This window comes from Mya arenaria, chromosome 13 (genome assembly GCF_026914265.1).
Source record: "Mya arenaria isolate MELC-2E11 chromosome 13, ASM2691426v1".
In the NCBI taxonomy this organism is placed as follows: domain Eukaryota; kingdom Metazoa; phylum Mollusca; class Bivalvia; order Myida; family Myidae; genus Mya; species Mya arenaria.
In genome coordinates this window covers 53,640,661-53,658,753 of record NC_069134.1, presented here as the reverse complement: position 1 = coordinate 53,658,753, position 18,093 = coordinate 53,640,661, and the positions used below count along the sequence as shown (strand labels likewise).

General features: G+C 35.9%; 1 protein-coding gene and 1 long non-coding RNA gene across 2 annotated transcripts in view; one reads left to right on the top strand and one right to left on the bottom strand.

Moving 5' to 3' along the window:
* Positions 1 to 18,093, top strand: part of LOC128214291 (uncharacterized) — a 106,006-nt gene that overhangs the window by 55,740 nt on the left and 32,173 nt on the right. The gene's annotated exons all lie outside the window — the stretch shown is intronic.
* LOC128214299 (uncharacterized) lies at positions 14,018 to 16,414 on the bottom strand. Its single transcript, XR_008257901.1, has 3 exons — positions 16,104 to 16,414; positions 15,492 to 15,604; positions 14,018 to 15,262 (listed from the first exon to the last, which is right to left on the bottom strand). It is a non-coding gene; the product is annotated as an uncharacterized LOC128214299 (long non-coding RNA).

The following is an 18,093-nucleotide window of genomic DNA, read 5'->3' as shown; positions in this document are numbered from 1 at the left end:
GTCAAAATATGGTGGGACGAAGCCCATTGTTGCTATGGAAACATGAGTACCCCAACGGTCATAAATTGTCAAGAACATGATGCTCCAATGACATACCTTTAAAAGAAAGGAGTTTGGAAGGAATTGTAGTATTCTAATACAAATGACGTACCTGGAAATGAAACGTTATTTCTTTCTATAACAGAAAATAGAATGGCGATACATATGAAGGTCATATCTTCATTCAATGTATTTTACATTTCTTTAAATGTCTAACAATATTTTATGTCAAACAATATATAAACACGTTGCCTAAACTGATGCTTTAAAACATTAACTACATGACCTATTTCTTAATGTCTCGCTCAAAAATGCGTAGATGTACCACGGTGTGAACAACTTAAACTGCTTTAAATGCAGACAGATCCAAATCCGTACATGCAAAAAAAATTATTACCTTATATAAAACGTTCGGAACTGAGATCACAGCAGGAAGCAGTGGTTGGCGCATCCTTCCTCATTTTATTTTTGGTAAGGTGATAACACAATCAGGGCTCAAACGAAACAAAGCTAAACAGAGGATTGGATGAATATTAAACCCGCAAAATTGGTAAAACATCTCCAAAAATAGCCCCCAACCTCTTAAAGCATACAAACCCATTCAGGACGGTTTTAAAAAAGCGAAATATAATTGGTTCTAGAACCAACCTCATACTGACGCAATTACATATGTGAAGTACATGATACAAATCCCCAGTTTTAGCTTATTTTGATCCCAGTCCTTTTTTACTTTGACGTTTCTATGAATGGATTGGATGAAGCTATTATGCAAGTTAATCGGCCTGTTGCATATACATCCAATACACTGACACAGACAGAACGCAATGATGCAAACAATGAACGTGAACTGGTAGCTATCATTGTGTTTGAATGTCAACGTAAATATCATATTAGTTGATATTTGGCAGACCTGTAATCGTTCACTTTAACCATAAGCTTTAGTCTGTACTGATGAAGAAACTTTTGCATGCAACAAAGCCTCGTTTGCAAACAATGATCCTCGGCATGCGAAATTATTACCTTGGCGACAGGCATGTTAGCGGAAAGGAATTTATCTTCACACTAACATAGTAATGAATGACGCACCCGCCAGCACCCATTTCACCGTAAAATTGTCGTAGTGAACTTTTGTAAATCAAAAAATCGGAGTGCAAGTTTAAATACTATACATTTGAGTACAAATTTTTTGACTAAACATATTGTGCTGTACATATATATTATCATTCGTAAAATAGATCTTTCACCCACGTTATGAATAGATCTAGAGGTACATGCTACGTCAAGGGCAGTAACTATTCCCATGCTGACCAACATTCCTATGAAGTGTTATTCGTTTAGGTGCTATACTACTAGTGTTACATACGACACAATATCTTTCAGTCTATATTACCAAGTCAATGGCTGTACTTTTTTCTACATGTGAGACATTATTCTCGTGACGTGATGTTACATGAAGAGTCAAACGCAAATCCTAAACAACCTTATTTACATCTTTTTGTATGTTAATTATAGTTTGATACGTATTTTATCCCTAAATGACTTTGTGAGGAGTACGAATACGACATTTCTTAATTTATATGTGTTAAAAACAAAAGAAAAAACAATAAAACATTCCAATGTATAAAAAAGAAATGCAAACGTTTGATTTAATGTAATATTGACTTATTAATTAGCTTGCCTCAATTATGATTACAACTAGTAATTGTTCTTATAGTTGTGTATGCCATGACAAACGTCATTCGTATCCTAGTAAACAAGCATCTATAAAAAGTAAGTGTATTGTTTTAAGAATTCAGAGTGCTCTCTGGCTTTTAACATTTTCGCTTTTCGAGGCGAAAGCCTTTATACATTCAGCAACTGAAATATAGCAAACTGTATGGACGGTTAATATGTAGCGTCTGTATGGAAACTTACCCATATAATGATCATAGGAACCCAAATAAGCCGTTAAGAGTAAAAATTAGCAATGGGGCATGTACCGCTGCCATTCGAAAACATAATTTTGTCGGTGTGTTTGCAATCTCGCCGATATACGCCGGAAGTTGGCGTTTTGTACTAAAGAGAATAGTTGAAAGATATTTAAAAGGTAAGCATAAAACATTTTTATTCAATACATTTCTTCAAATGAGGTACACATTTTAATATCTTAAAAATATTTGTTACTAATTGCTCATTTAATAATTTGACAAATGCCAAGTAGTGTTCTGTCAAAATATTTAATAGTAAATATCTGACGCATTTGCAAATTGTAAAGAGTAACCAGAATTTGTTTGACTACGATCTATTTACGATAAATATACTAGTATATAGTTCAACTTGACTAAGGTAATTAGCTAATCAGAAATTGCTTGTTTTTTTATTGTTGCAAAAATACTAGTTACGGTAAATGATGTTTAATTCGATCGCGATTTTGCTCTCCTGTGTGTATTCCCGCGTGATTCTTTAAAGTTTCTTTCTGAGTGAAAGCAGCATCACCTGTCTCATCCTTGTATTGCTTCTCTCCTGTGTGTTTTTTTTGTAGGAGAGTTACTTATCTGAGAGAAAGCAGGGTCACATATGTCACACGTGCATGGCATCCTGTGTGTATTCTACCGTGGTGAATCAAACGCGCGTTTTGTTTAAAAACAAAGCATCATATAAGTCACAGTTATAAGTTTTTTTCTGTTGTGTGTTTTTTCATATGAACTTGAAGGCTTGGTATTTGACTGAAAGAAGCATCACACGTCTCACATTTGTACGCCTTCTCCAAAGTTTCCATCATCCTTACGGGTGATATTTCTGCAACTTCAAAAAAGAATATCTACATTTATAATCAGGAAAATTTAAAAATGTATAAACACAGTCCATGCATTGAGAATGGTGACATTTTATGTTAAATCCTCGTTTAATTCTTGGAAAGTTATATAAACATATCTGCCTTCGTTTCCGGTACAAGTTCAATATCAAACCATAACGCGGGTCTACCTTTTACCAAGTTTAAAAACTATCACATTACCTGGCCGGTCTAGCTTGATCATATATGAAATCAAGCATAAACGAAAACCAATTGTCTGTGTTCAGCAAAAACAAGTCTTCCATTTGCCGTATTTTTTTAAAAAGTCGAACATCATTTGACAAAGAAATATATATGACAATTTCAACAATGATTGGATAATACGTGACTCTTAATGTGCGAAATATTTAGAAACAAATGCCAAAATATGATTGGCCTGTGCCGGACTCTCATAAAGTATAGTTTTCCTTTGTTAAGCGTTTAAGTAAATATCTAAATGTTTGAAAGTAACAAAATATTCATATCGAAAAGTTTTCTTTTTTCCAAATAATATCAACTTTTATATTGTTATAACATGTGCCACATTAATATCGCAGCAACAATCTAAGACTACACTACAATGCATCATTACTGACAGTAATTGACCAAAGGCATATTTGGGGAGGTCTCTCCAACCTCTACCCTCCACAGAACCACCCACATGCTGCATTGAGATACGTTTTACATATTTTGGAAGACAGGTGCATATTATTGGGCCACCAAGGCCATCTCTAATCTTCAATTGTGGCTCCGCTCCTACAACATTTGGATGTCATATTAATAATGTTATATACAGATGACAGATAATCTATATCCGAAGGCACAGTATAATATCACCTGACGCCTGTCTCTTTTTATAATATTGGCCTCGCTGCACATGTGTGTATTGCCACTGATGAGATGTGACCATGAGGATATCATAAATAGTGTCAATATCTACTTTTCATTAATATCTGGATTTGAGATTTAACAAGGACAACGTACATTATCCCGCACTACAACTCTACCTCACCGAGGTGATTAATTTCTACAGCAACCTATGCAGCCGAACATCGACGTCGATTCGGAATGCAAAAGCACACGAAAAAGACATCTAAAAGTTATTCAAATATGCAATATTTAGAGAGTTTCTAAACATTATTAGTGTCAAGTTCAAGAAAAATATTTAACCCAGCAGCGTATTACATACGAAAGATAACTAGTAATTTTACATCAAGTATTTCAGCATTAAGAGTTGTTTCCTTTAATTAATTGTACTACATCAAGAAAGACGACTTTTCTAATCTTAAAAAGAGTCTCTGTAAACCTTCAAAATAGTGTTCCCCCTTACCCAATAAATGGAAATATTATCAGGTAAAGCTTAATTGTCAGAAATACGTCGATGTCAAACTTGTGCATACAGAAAAAATACCCGTAATATGCTCCCAAACCCGCAACCAACAAATCAGCGTTTTGCACATGCAACTTAAGTAACCCGGATCTAACTATACCAACGTGAACCTATAACTAACGCGGAGAGGAAAATCTGAATGTTACTACACCAAGTGTACCTACACCTATTGCGACATGGCTATTCTGGACATAACTACACCAACAACGATACTGGATGTAACTACACTTAAGTGAGCCTAAAACTACTGTGGCATGACGATTCTTAATGTCACATCACGTTTACCTAAAACTACTGCAACATTGCAATTCTGGGTGCAGCTACACCAAGTGAACCTACACCTACTGCGGCAGGGCGATTCTTGATGTCATTACACCAAATGAACCTACACCTACTGCGACATGGTGATTCTGGATCTGGATGTAAATACACCAAGTGAACCTACACCTACTGCGTCTTGGCGATTCTTGATGTAACTACACCAAGTGAACCTACACCTTCTGCGGCATGGCGATCCCGGAGGTAAATACACAGAGTGAACCTACACCTACTGCGGCATGGCGAATATTGATGTAACTAAACCAAAGTGAACCTACACTTACTGTGGCATGGCGATTTTGGATGTAACAACACCAAGTGTACTTATTTCTACTGCGGCATGGCGATTTTGTATGTAACAACATCAAGTGGAAGACATCATCTGCGGCAGGGCGATTCTGAATTTTACAATACCAAGTGAACTTACATCTACTGCAGCGTGGCGATTCCTGATATAGCCAAACCAAAGTGAGCCTACACCTACTGCGGCATGGCGATTCTGAATGTAACAACACCAAGTAAACTTACACCTACTGCGTCATGGCGATTCTGGATGTTATTGCACCAAAGTGAACCTACACCTACTGCGGCATGGCGATTCTGGATGTTATTGCACCAAAGTGAGCTTACATCTATTGCGGCATGGCGATTCTGAATGTAACAACACCAAGTGAACTTACAACTTCTGCGTCATGGCGATTCTGGATGTTACTGCACCAAAGTGAACCTACACCTACCGCGGCATGGCGAACCTTGATTTTAATACAACAACGTGAACCAACACTTTTTGCGGCATGTCGATACTTGATGTAACTATATCAGGTGAACCTAAACTCTACTGCAGCATATCGACTCTAGGTGTAATTACATTAAAGTGAACCTACACCTACTGCGGCATTGCGATTCTAACTGTAACTTCTGCAAGTGAACCTACATCTACTGTGGCATTGCGATTCTGGCTGTAACTCACCAAGTGAACCTACACCTACTGCGGCATGGCGATTCTAGGTGTAATAACATTTAAGTTAACCTACAACTACTGCGGCATGGTGGCACTGGCTGTTACAACACCAAGTGAACTTATACCTTCTGCGGCATTGCGATTCTTGATGTACCTAAACCAAGTGAACCTACATCTACTGCGGCATTGATATTCTAGCTGTAACTACACAACGTGAACCTACACCTACTGCGACATTGCGATTCCGGATGTAACTCCACAAAGTGATCCTACACATACTGCGATATGGTGATTCCGGATGTAACTACAGCAAGTAAACCTACACCTACTGAGATATGGCGATTCTGGGTGTAACTATACCAAAGTGAACCTAAACGTACTACGGCATAGAGATTCTAGCTGTAACTACTTCAAAGTGAACCCACACCTACGGCGGCATGGCGATTCTGGCTGTAACTACACTAAAGTGAACCCACACCTACGGCGGCATGGAGAGTCTGGACGTCAGTTCACCAAAGTAAACCTCCACCTACTGATAATTGTAACTTGTAAGTAAGTGGTACAAGTAATAGTTAGTCCAAGTTATTGTTTAGCTATAAACGTGTAAACACCGAATTAGTGCAGAAAGTGATATACTTAATAACACAATCATAGGAGGTTATTTCTAGAAAATATTATTTGTCTTTTTATATGTATCCAATTTGTCCTATTTCATTTAACATCTAAAAACACCGATATAAAAAAACGTTCCATAGACGTTTTGAAACATTTTGTCAATATGTGTTGTATTGCTCCATAACCCATGCCGAACAGCTCATTTAGCTCCCTCACCATCAATGGTCTGACGACATCAATTCAGAAAGGATTTTCGCTGTATCTTCGTTTTTGTCATATATCATGTACAAGACATAGCGCATGGTAAGGGTAAAATTGAACAAGATACTCGGTTCCTGAGCGACACGTTGAGCAATGTTTTAACAATCGTGGACAAATGCTCAGGATGTATTAAAAATTGTTCGTTATTATAGCGAAAAGCAAATTACGTTTCTATACCAGAACATGTTTAACCACGTTTCCCTTAAAATCTATTTGGTTATAGCAAAATGTGGCTTTTGGAGGTACAATAATCAACCTCTCTTTTTCTAGCCATAAACCTGATTTAAACATGTTCTCTAATAATTGCTTGCAGCGAAAGTATACATAAGCATCGGTTATGTTAAAAGCAAGAAAATACATGTTTTCATATAAATATATATATGAACTGAGTGACATGCTAAACAGTTTGATTGTGATATTTATTATATACAGCGATACTTCTTTTAGACTATCTGAGATCGAAATGTATTTTGTATTATGCAATACTAAATGTGACGTCACAAACCACGTGGTATGTCCGCACTGTACTATGACTTAAGCACACGACCTGACTGAAGGTTTGTCTATGTAGAAACAAAGCCCATTTAGACAAGTTTAAGTCGACATAAACTTTATCTTGCATATGTTTTAAATCCTACTTGAATAGAGGAAGTTAATAGATGTACACATTTTAATGCTTTCATTAAACATTTTCAATATAAAATATATGATAAAATATGATGTAAACTACAGGGAAAAACCTAGTACCAACATATAACGAATACACAGATACGGTTTAACAAACGCGAAGCATATAATGTCATTAATAATTGTTGCAAAGTCATTCCTTTTCAGCGCCCTATTAATGATTCAGTCGTTTACTACTTCAGATTTATTTCCTAAAAACAAATGGCCGATACCACGAAGATTTCTATCTACAATTTGACCATTTATAATGTCAAATTTGTTACATTTGCAACAAATGGATCTGTTACGTTTGCAACAAGGGTAAAACTATTGTTATCAGGAGTTATATTTTTCACAAGAGGTGTTTTTTGCCATCAACTTCTCAATTTGATACAGATGTTTAACATGAAAAGAAATGACAAAATAGTGTGAAGACGTGCACTAAATGTCTTAAAGAATTGATGCATACGTCTCTTCATCTGGTTTCAGCGCTTCAGCGCAATGAACGCTTACGTTACGCATCAAGGACATAGTATCTTAAGATGTAGGCGTTGTGCGTATTAATAAAGCGTTGAACTTGACCACCTTTAACACATAATTCCGTTTTCTTTTCGATTTAACTCTGGAGCAAACACATGATATAATAAAATTCGTTAAAAGCACTTCACATTGTGCGACCCTCTGTACGTAACGTCAAAACGACCGCCTTGATTTATGTCACCAATCCGTATGCGATGAAACGGCTTAAGCATTTAACACAATAAAAATAAGTATATTCCAATGGGCTCTGCGAATGCTATTTACATTACAATTTAAAAAGTGCATGAAATAGATGTAAGATGAATCCGGGGAGCAAGGATTATGAGGATTATACTTGCAAAAGGAGATAACTCTAACGCATATTTATTTTACCTTTGACCTACATTTTTATAACTTTTATCTCCCTTTCAAATATTTTGTTTGGGCACTTTACTTCCTCGTTCAAGGAAAATCGTTCTTACAGATCATTGTTAATGGACGTAAGGTAAGACTAAAATTTACTTAATTATAAACTTCCGTTTAAATGTATAATGCTCCAATGTTATTTTCTTAAACGGGGAGTCATTTGACAACGTTTAAGGATCATTCAAGCAACCGGATGATTGGATTATACAATGTCAGATTATAAGTGCATACATGTTTTGTTTAACATCACGGAGAGTTTCCAATTTAGTTTTGAACAGATAAAGCAGAATCATGTGGTTGATTTATGATTTAATTGTTGTATATAATGTTGTTATTTGATTACCATGTATTGTAAAATATACTTGATATCAAACACAATTCCAAAAATACAAAGGAAATAACCAAATATTTATTTCTACAATAATGTCTACAAGGCTATAACTATAAAAGTACTAAATAAAGGTTAGAAAGTTTTCCGTTTAAGGGATTTAAAGCCGAAAAATTCTCGTCCGAAAATGACAATGGTCTCGCTATAACAATAATTACTCTATATCGACCTGCAGGATTTATCAACTGTACTTATACGCTTTATACAAACGTTCACTTTGCAAACAAGTATTAAGGTTTCTGTTTATAGAATAGATACGATATCCACATTTATGATACACAGATTAGCTCTCATGATTTACATTTGTGAACGTACTGAACATAGTGTAAAACCTATCAACTATTGGGTTTTACATTTATCGTCTAGTAGACATAACTGCATATTTATAAGTGAATAAGTATGGCAGTTCGTAGGGTGTTCGTGATTGTATATGTGTTTTTGGGTATATCGCAATAGGTTGTTACTTAGTAATTAATATAAAAAGCTTTTCAAACACTAATATTGTCCTTACATCTACACTGTTAAAACCTATCAAATTCTCATAGATAAAAAAGAAATATTACTTACCAGCATCAAAGGTTATCAAAACGGTACTTTTAGGACAAAGTACCTGGTACAGTCGAAACTCGATGGCTCGATACTCTAGGGACCAGCCAAAGTACTTCGAGCCTCGAGAATATCGAGCCAAGCGGGATTGCTTACAGAATGTTATTTTTTCATTTGCTACATAAAGTCTTATTTACCTCGTTTGTTATTGGCTACGCTATCTCCGCAAGAGAAGGAAGAGTATTTATTGGGCATAGTTATGCAACCTAAATTTCGTTATATGACTTATTCGATTATTAGAAAATATCATTTTTTTATAATAAAAATACATTTATTCGAAAACAAGCAATTGTAAACAGTGGGTAACACAAACATAGCTCAAAAGTTATATCAAAATGCATAGTAATTTAGGGATGGATAACAATTAGAGACAGAACTTAAAGTGATGGCATGTTTATTCAAACTGTTAAACCATTTAAATTCGATAATAATTATAATATCAGTTAAGCAATTTTAATCGATTAGCGCCTTGTGCTAAATGAAGCCAATCAAACAAATCAAGGTGTGAGATTCTTAACTGAACCCGCGAAAATGACATCGACCTAAGCAAACAAATCAAAGTGTGAAATTCTTGTTTGGGACCGCGAAAACGAATTCGAGCGTGGAGAAATATCGACCCTCAAGATATCGAGCCATCCGATAGAAATTTATATGATCAAAGAGTAAATAAAAATCGTTCCTTTTAATTTGGTTCGAGCCAACGAGGACATCGAGCCATGAGATATCGAGCCAACGAGTTTCGACTGTATATAATATTAGATCAAAAACTATCCATTTTTGTATTGATATTTTCCGCTGTTTATATTATGTCATTTCTTTCCATCTTTGGCAACACTATACTAATGCATTGAAAATAGAAAAATAGAACCTACCGAAAAAATACTGATGCATTCTGAAAGTTGGTTGTTTTTGATATGTTAAACTGCCGTTTACGTTGGAATTTTATTTAAAACTTGCATTTTGGTAGCTGTTATTTTATTCATGCATTCAAGTTATGTTAAACATATTTCGAGCACACGTATCATACACTCATTGCATCAAATATAGTGTTAAGATGTTATATTATTACTTACTAAAGCAGATAATGGAGGTTCCTGGGAAGAAGCTAGAGAGAGAAGCATCTTCAGTGGACAGAACCTTCTGTCAGCCCTGTTCACAGGATGGGGACACCCTTCCAGCAGAAGCCTACTGCACCGTATGTAAGGAGTTCCTCTGCACTACGTGCGTCAATGCACACAGAAAACTGAAAATTACTAAAGGCCATGCACTTCTTAACAAATCCAAAATGCCTACTTCAATGGGTGATCAGGAGGACGAAGATGAATGCGCAGAGCCTTGTGATATCCATCCAAAAGAGTTCATCAAATATTTTTGCTCCGACCATCAGACGCTGAATTGTGGACACTGTTTAGCAATTGAGCACAGATCGTGCCGTGTTGGTGTTATATCCGATGTGGCCAAGTCTTTTAAAGAGGGCCAGGAGTATGATGACATAACGAAAACAATCCCAAAAATATTACAAGAAATTACTGATTATTCATATGACGTCGAGAGAAATATTAAGCTAGTAGCAAAGACGGGTGAAAATGAGATTGCTAGAATAAGAAGATATCGAGAAGAAGTAAACAAGTACTTCGAAGAACAAGAAAGTTCACTTCTTAAGATCATAAAACAAATGAAAAATATGGATGAAACACTGCTGGACTCTTTAAAACTGAAAAGTGAGGGTCTTAAGTCTAACTTACAAGAATTAACTGCACACATTGAAGCACAAAAGAACAATATCCAGTTGTTCATAGAAGCAAAAAGAGTTAAAAGGCAAGTAGAAAGTATGAAAAATGCGCTTGCTGACCTGATCAAAGAGAATACAATTCACCATTACGAGTTCAGAAAAGACACTGTCACTGAGAGACTGCTTACATCAAACACTGGTCTTGGTACCGTCGAGATTATTGTTCCTGCGGAAACAATTTCGTCAGGTATTTCCCTCGGTTTAATTAAATTTGAGGCAGCATCATTTGCACAAACTGCACAATTTTAGCATACAAACACCATGACAATAACAGGTCAATTCCTTAAATTGTTATTAAAAAAGAACATCATTAAAAAAGTTTAACAGTTTATGCATAGTGCAATCTGCATTTGTATGAATGAATATATTAATTTTACAGAAAATGTTGATTTCAATGATTTGAACTATATTTTAAAATTACAGCTGTCGGAGCTCAAGGCGTTATGGTACCCACTGCTAAAAAGCTCGAAACAATGGTAGCTGAGCAACCTACATGTAAGAATTTTAAAAAGTCATAAACTATCTGCAAGTCTTGAACGATCTGAATAAGTAACTTATATGAATATATTCCTAGTGAATTTACCATGTACTCTTAACAATCAATAAGTGAATATATTTCCTGCAAAACTGTTTTTTTTTCAAAAATAACGACTTAACGTTTCGATGTTAAAACAGGATATAAAACAAAATCACACAATTGCAACATATATCAGATATAATGCCTCATTGTAAAGTTTCAATACTTCAATACCTGTAAATATGTTTAAGCTGTTTAAGTCGTCCTGTGTATTGAAATATATATAGTGCTTAAACAAAAATACCAACGACTTGTTATTTTTTGTTACTAGTTTCTTGGTTTAGATTAATAAAAGTTGAGTTTGAATATATTTATTGTTTCTGTTAAAAATATATATGGCGTTTAAAAGCATACGTTTTAATTTGTAATAATGTGGTAAAACATGTGAGTGGAATGCAAATTAAGTTGAAAATACCTCAACCTTTTACACCTGCATTACATTCCAGTACGGCACAACTCCGTCTCTGTTGACTTAAATCTTCTACAGTTCACGCCAGCAACGTCCATCCCAGTCAAGTCTCCAACTGACAAGATGGCTTGCTGGCTGTCCAGTATAATTATCTTGCCTGGGAATAGGCTTCTTCTTGCAGACTCCAGCAACAGCACATTAAAGCTTGTTGACCTGCATACCATCTCAATGACGTCTCAGGTCAATGTACCAGACCGGCCTTCGGGCATGTGCTTCATTCCAGGAAACAGGGTGGCTGCTGCTATTCGAAGTAAAGGAATTCAATTTCTGGAGACTCGAGAACAGCTTGCTCTTGGGGACAGTATCAAAGTTAATGGCGATTGTCGTGATGTAACGTTTTATGTTGATAGGTTAATAGTATCTCACTTTCATGGAGATATTGAAATAATGGATATGAAAGGAAATGTAATCCGTAAAATAAACATATATGGCAGCAGTCAGAACAAAATGAAAAGTCCTCTCTACCTTGAACTGCTCAATGAGGGTCAAGCTGCGTTCATCTATGTATCCAATTTTTACACAAACGCAATCACAAAACTTGACATGGAACTTAACATCATTCAGAAGTTCCAGGACCCTGCCTTGCACGGACCAAGAGGAATTTCGGTCATCGGTAACACACTGGTTGTGTGTGGATACAAAAGCAACAATATAATGAGCCTGGACCTGGTCAATGGCCAGATGAAACAACTGCTTGGGTTAAAAGAGGGGATTAAACGTCCAGAGTTCGCATTGTATTGTCCTCAGAAGAAAAAACTATTTGTCGCCAGCTACAATTGGAACAATGCAGAAATGAACAATTTACTTAAAGTGTATTATACAACTGTTTAATGCCGGTCAATTGCGTAGGATAGTTATCAATATTATAAATATAAGTACTAAATTCCATTGATGGAAAGTGCTGTAGTGCGACTGATAAGCCTATATACGTTTGTATTTGTTGACATGTTGCAAGAACTATTTTATTTCATGCAGTGCATATAGTAAATTGTAAAAGTGATTTGCTTTAAATGTGATTTTTTTGTTAAAACTTGCAAGTGCAGTATCAGTTAGTATTTGTAATAAATATGTCGTTGTAATTCTTTCAAGATGTTTGAAAAGCACATTTGCATGCTATTTACTAATAACCGTTCAGTTATGCAATATTGAAGGACGGGACTTGCATGATAAAAGCAGTTCATGTTCATATTGGAAAGTAGTTACAGTTTATCATTTACCTTTATATGGTATACGCATTCAAAGGTAATAATGAACATTGGAAACATACTATTATCATGAAATTATAATACTTGCAATAATAGATTGTAAGAACAATACATATTTGTTATATGATGTTTGAGATACCATATTTTATGTTACTATTAAATACGCATTTGCGTCACTTGTTTGTTTGTTAATGACATGTAGGGTTGTGTGTTTATGAATCATGAACAAATAATAAGTTTCATGTTTTAAGGGTCGGTATTAAAGCACCTTAAGTTTTAATCTTAAGTCACTTACCTTATTCTAGTATAACTGGTAGCATGATATATAAAATTATATTTCTAAAATAATTTACTGCCATTAAATTTCTTGAAAATAAGTACTTTAATGTTAAATACCACTTGCGATTTTTTGTCAAAGTTGACAAACAAATCGACTTCAGTTAGGAAACGGAGTCAGTATCCATAAAATACCATGGACCGTTTCCTAACTGAAGTCGATTTCTTAGTCAACTTTGTTATATATATATATATATAGTTCCTATAGCACTGTAGTTTATGTTGCTATCCTAACGTTGCTACAAAAGTAATTAGTTATTCGGTTTAAACGGAAATCATCACATCAATATAATTATAAAGACTAAAGGCTGCGCACATACGCTTAAAATAGTGTTTAGGTTTTTTGACATGTTCCTGATGCTTTCCAATGATTCAATCAGTATTATAATGATTGAATGTTTCGATTGTTCCGGTTAATGTGTACTTGTTTGTATTAACGGTAAATCGAATGTTCGTTAGCTCGAATATTTCCAGAAAAACGAAACGAGTTTTGACTGTTTCGTTGTGTAATTGAGGTACTTCTACTTGGTGGCTAGCTTGATCGAAACATACAGTCACAGACTTCGTTCTTAGTAATCTACATAAGATAAAAGACTAAACCGTATACACATATATTTTACTTGACAGATCATTTAAACAACAATACCAGCTTCAATAAAATAAAAAAACGAATAGTTACTCGACAAACTAACAAGTATATGTGTTAATATTTGTCAACATGTTTATCAAATGCTATTGTTAATTAAAGCGGGATATGCAGCTTACTTTGTGTTTGAATAATAAGTGCGTATGACACACATGGGTAAACTTTTTTACCCAGTAATGTTATAGCATTAAAAAAATATTACATTTAAACACCACTATTCCGAACACCGTTTACCCGCAATTATCGTTATTTCGAAATAATCGCTTGTTCGAACAAAAATTACGGTCCCGATTTTTTACGTCACACCTATATATCAATCCTTATTTCAAACACAATACTCTCATAGTCTTTCACACCGTAGTGCGATAGCACTCGGGCATCGGCTTGAGGTGATAGTGAAGCCACAATAAGCGCTTGTTCAAGAACGACATTAAGGAATAAGTTTGAAAAAAACAAAACAAAAAACACGAGGAAATCAAATAGCAATTTTCTGTTGATAATACAAAAATTAAAGTGAAATGTTAATAAAAAAGTATCAAGGAATTATAATAACAAATTAGTTGTCCTTTCTTAAAAAATAATTCGACAAACCTCTACACTAACTATTATTCAAACCACATGCAACATGTTGGTAACTCGTAACCGACATTGTAATCTTCACGACTTACTATTTTACGTTATCAATAATTCGTAAACGCTGTGATTTTGTCAAAATTGTAACCTCCAAAATAGCGTTATTTCATTTTTTTATCTTGGTCCCGAGGATTTCAGATTAACGATGTTTAAATGTACGTACAAACCATTCATATCATGTGTAACAAAATAACAACAAATATATCTTTAACCAAACTGAACATGTTTATGTAACTTGATAGCAGAGGACAGATTTCAATATTTTTCACTGCTCTCGTTTGTCTTTAATACTGACATTTGTTAAAACACTTCAGGACAAGGTAATCGTTGTCAATGTGTGTCCTTTCAATATTTTACAAAACTCATTTCCTCATGTTTCCCTATTTCATTGCAATAGTTCTTGGTCCTACTTGTTGTATAGCAGGCGCTTACAGCTAGGCGTGGAAGTAAGTAGTCTATTCCAGCGCCAACTATGACATAAACCAGCATCCACATGTTCAGTGTCATTACACATAGCATCAGAAGGTAGCCAACGGTCATCGATAACATATTGTGTAGGGCAGCAGTTATACGAAAACTGAAGTGGAAGTGAAATGCCTTCATCTGCAAATTTGAAAGGCACACAGCTAAAAATGTAAAGATTCTCTGCAATCTCCTATGGCAAAACTGTTATTTGGAATAGCCTCACGTTTAAAGCAAATTTTTCCTGTATTTATGTCCATATGATGTTTAGTTCGACAGTATCTATGAAATTTCTTGAAATTATTATAAAAAGGCTGCTACTGAACCATTGTACTTCTGATGGGATCTACATACACGTTTCCATACTTACTTATCTTTAACTTGAGTGTGGTCTGATCTTTTTCTGTCGAATGTACAGCCAGTGTTTAAATCCCTCTAAAAGACCTGCCATTATAATCACGATGAACATAGCTCCTACTATACCTACAACGTCACACAGTGTGTATGAAATGCATATTAAGCAACACAACAAGACAAAGAAGATTCCTTATATAACAACAATACTAAATACTGTGCAAAGTCGGTCCTTATCAGCTCCGGCTTCGGCTTGCAGTTACTTTCGAACTTCGGAGGAAATTAAATAACAGCATCAACACCAGTACTTGGACAACATTTGTTTCATATCGATAATTTGTAGTATGTGGTTTAAGCCCAGGTCGTGTTAAAGTAATCATTTTTTGCACTTTTAATTATATTATTTTACACGAAAACGTATGCGTTTAGGAATACTTCATTAAATATGAAATGTTCCATGAGTAGAGAAAAACAATACTCATCTCGAAATATACTATTTTATGTTTAAACATAAATCAATGAGTTTTATTTTTCATATTACCAAATTACATGACTTTTTATTTAGGTGTTTACACGTCACTAAATTGACTTACTTACATTAGATTTAGTATCATAAAATCAAACTTACCACCAACAGTGGAACTCTTCACATCTTTTAAGATGAAATCGCTCTGGTATGAAGTGCTGAAAACCTGTAAATATTAAATGCAATAATTTCAATATATTGTTAACTTTGTTGATAAACATCGCTTATTTCATAAATAATAAGTCTAGGTAAAACATTGATTTTCTTTGACTTTCATTCTGATACAGAGAGGTTTAATAGATAAAACATTGAAATAAAAACAATGTACGATGTTTTAAGCAGAGTGCTTATGGGAAAATATTCGATTTTTCAATTTGTGACTACTGTTATTCAGAACCGTATAAACGCATGCGATTTTCTTGATTACGTGTCTCAACGCCAAAACAATGTATATGCATTTCGTTATCAAAATATATTCCGTTCGTCTCAAAATTATTCTTAAAATATAATAGTTGATTTCATGGAAGTTTTGTGCAACATATTCCCAAGGGCAAATCTTCAAATGTGCCAATTGTCAATATTGTATCCTTCAAGGAGCCATGTGACTGCTTACCATGTTCCCGTGCGCCATGTGTCCATGTTTTATCCCTCTAAGAGCCCAGTAACCACTTACAAAGTTCCTATGCGTCATGTGTCCATGTTTTATCCCTCCAGGAGTTTTGTGACCGCTTACCATGATCCTGTGCTTCATGTGTCCATGTTTTATCCCTCGAGGATCCATGTGACCGCTTTCCATATCCCCTAGCGCCATGTTTCCATGTTTTATCCCTCCAGGAGTCATGTGACCGCTTACCATGTTCCCTTGTGTCATGTGACCGCTTTTCATATTCCCTAGCGCCATCTTTCCATGTTATATCTATCCCGGAGTCATGTGACCGCTTACCATGTTTCCGTGCGCCATGTGTCCATGCTTTATACCTCGAGGATCCATGTGACCGCTTACCATGTTCCCGTGCGCCATGTTTCCATGCTTTATACCTCCCGGAGTCATGTGACCGCTTACCATGTTTCCGTGCGCCATGTGTCCATGTTTTATACCTCGAGGAACCATGTGACCGCTTTCCATATTCCCTAGCGCCATGTTTCCATGTTCTATCCCTCTCGACAGGTCAAGTGATCGCTTACCATGTTGCCGTGCGCCATGTGTTTATGTTTTATCCCTGCAGGTGTCATGTGACCGCTTACCATTTTCCCGTGCGCCATGTGCCCATGTTTTATACCTCCAGGTGTCATGTTCCCGTGCGCCATGTCTCCATGCTTTATACCTCCCGGAGTCATGTGGCCGCTTACCATGTTTCCGTGCGCCATGTGTCCATGTTTTATACCTTTAGGAACCATGTGACCGCTTTCCATATTCCCTAGCGCCATGTTTCCATGTTCTAACCCTCTCGACCGGTCATGTGACCGCTTACCATGTTGCCGTGCGCCATGTGTTTATGTTTTATCCCTGCAGGTGTCATATGACCGCTTACCATTTTCCCGTGCGCCATGTGCCCATGTTTTATACCTCCAGGTGTCATGTGACCGCTTACCATGTTCCCTTGCGCCATTTGTCCATGCTTTATACCTCCAGGTGTCATGTAACTGCTTACCATGTTCCCCTGCGCCGTGTGTCCATGCTTACTACCTCCAGGTGTCATGTGACTGCTAACCATGTTCCTGTGCGCCATGTGTCCATGTTTTATATCTTCAGGTGTCATGTGACCGCTTTACATGGTTCCGTGCGCCATGTGCCCATGTTTGATCCCTCTATGAGCCATGTGACTGCTTACCATGTTCCCGTGCGCCATGTGTCCATTTTTTATCCCTCCAGGAGTCATATGACCGCTTACCATGTTCCCATGCGCCATGTGACCTTGTGTTATCCCTTCTGGAGTTATGTGACCGTCTGTTTGTGTCCTGTATGTGTCATGTTCACGTGCATCATATGAGCATGCATCACTTGCATTTTTCCCTTGCTGCTCAAAATATTGTTACTTATATGTTTTACTATTTTATTCCTATGTCAATATTATTCAATTAAGTGAACGTT